Raw genomic sequence first — 2,025 nt, 5'->3', positions numbered from 1 at the left:
TGACAAGTTCAGAAAAGACTGGGGTTTTAGGTGATGAATGATAATATCATCAATTCCATCAGCGCAGGTAGTTAGTTATACAAGTTTTCAGCCTGTTTTCTTAAACCAGTAGCTGCTGAAAGACTGGAAGAAATGTGTTCAAGATGGGGCACAGCCTCTTCATCTTTCCTGAAAGTTTTTCCTTTTTCCTTGAAATAGAATCATAGAATCATACAATCATAGAATCATTAAGGTTGGAAAAGACCTCTAAGATCATCAAGTCCAACCATAAACCCAACACCACCATGCCCACTAAACCATGTCCCTAAGTGCCTCATCTACGCGTCTTTTAAATATTTCCAGGGATGGGGACTCAACCACTTCCCCGGGCAGCCTGTTCCAATGTTTAACCACTCAAATACCTGGTGGTGGTCCCTGTCAGAGACAAGCTGGACCTGATGGACAGTTGGTCTAATCAGATCTGATATGGCTTTTCATAAAACACGTGGCACCGACCTAAGTTCTTCTGAATAACTTTGGAAGAAAGACCAAAATGACTTCCACTTGTGAAAGCATCCAGAGAGCCTTGAAGCAGTAAAACTCCCAAGGTGGGACAAGCTTTGGACAGCTGGGCCACAGCAGACTGCAAGGAGCTGGCGAGGGAGTGCAGCTCTCAGTATCACTGGCCCTGGGTTTTAAGCCACTGAACTGGCCTTTCACTTGTCTCATTGCTAGGCTTTGTCCCTCATTAGAGGTGGTCTTCTCAATGGACAATTGATGTCATGATTTCTGTGTTTTTAAGAGCAGTAACAGAAAGAGTCTTTTGCAGGGGAGATCAGTTTATCTGAAGAAATGGCTGCAAGTAGGCAAGTGGGGGGCGGCTGTTCCCGCAACTACGGGTTTGGGACTGCTGATGGTACTCCAAGCGTCTGCTGACATCTGTAGGAAACAAGGCAGTCTTCTTTTCTTTGGTCAGCCTTATTACACTGAAGAAGCCAAACATACATGACTGAATGTGGCTTTTCCAAACCAGGCATTAATGTTACATAGCAGTAAGCTGCTGTGAAAGGGGAGGTATGTGATCAGCCATGGAAAGGTACACTGGACCATGAGAAAAGCTCTGCATTGGGAAGTAATCTACACACTGAAAACCACCGAGGAACTCTGGATTAAGTACAAAGGTGGAGAAACAGGAAAGAAGCATATCAGCCAGCATCACATTTCAGAGTCTGCATGCTCTGTTACTCAGTTTGCTGTTTTTAATGAAGCAAATATCAACACATTTGTTTTGCTCCTGACTGTTCTAATAAATCCCAACAGTGTGACAAGAGTTCTGGCTTCTTCTATTCATTACATTATCCCGAAATCCACAATGATAAAAGCTCTGAAAGCGTTGCCTCTCCATGTAAAAAAGCATCATGGAGACCGATTGTGAATTTACTACTGTGATAGTTGAGAAAGAAAATTTAATGGCAAAAAAAGCTTCTAGTTACAAGGCTAGGAGTTTAATGGGATGATTTATTATGACAATTTTTTTCTTGTAATACACCTCAATATTGAAATCAATGTTTTTTAGAGATAAAGAGGTTCACCCTCTTTTAATTCAGAAATATGACAAAACAATGTCATTCACTTCTTTACACACCCCATCCTCTTAAAACCATTTAAAAGGAGCTATTGTCACAAGGTCTAGTGGCTGCTTTCTATAGCCAGATATTTTGTTCTGTGGTGTTATTGCATCACCACAGAGATCACTGCTATTGCATCACTGCAGAGATCACTATTGAAGAGTCTTCAGAGCAGAGACAAGATTCCTTTATTAACCTCAGCAGCCAGTTTGAGTGTCAAGTGTCTGTAGCTTTGCATACTTGAATGCAGGAGCTGCTGGCTCTGAGATCTACAGGTGCAAGGAAAGATATTCATAGAATCATAGAATAGTTTGGGTTGGAAGGGACCTCTAAAGGCCATCTAGTCCAACCCCCCTGCCATGGGCAGGGACATCTTCAACTAGATCAGGTTGCTCAGAGCCCCCTCCAACCTGACCTT

This window comes from Pygoscelis adeliae, unplaced genomic scaffold (genome assembly GCF_000699105.1).
Source record: "Pygoscelis adeliae isolate BGI_AS28 unplaced genomic scaffold, ASM69910v1 Scaffold172, whole genome shotgun sequence".
Lineage (NCBI taxonomy): Eukaryota > Metazoa > Chordata > Aves > Sphenisciformes > Spheniscidae > Pygoscelis > Pygoscelis adeliae.
The sequence above is the reverse complement of the archived record's forward strand: the minus strand, read 5'-3'. Positions refer to the sequence as shown.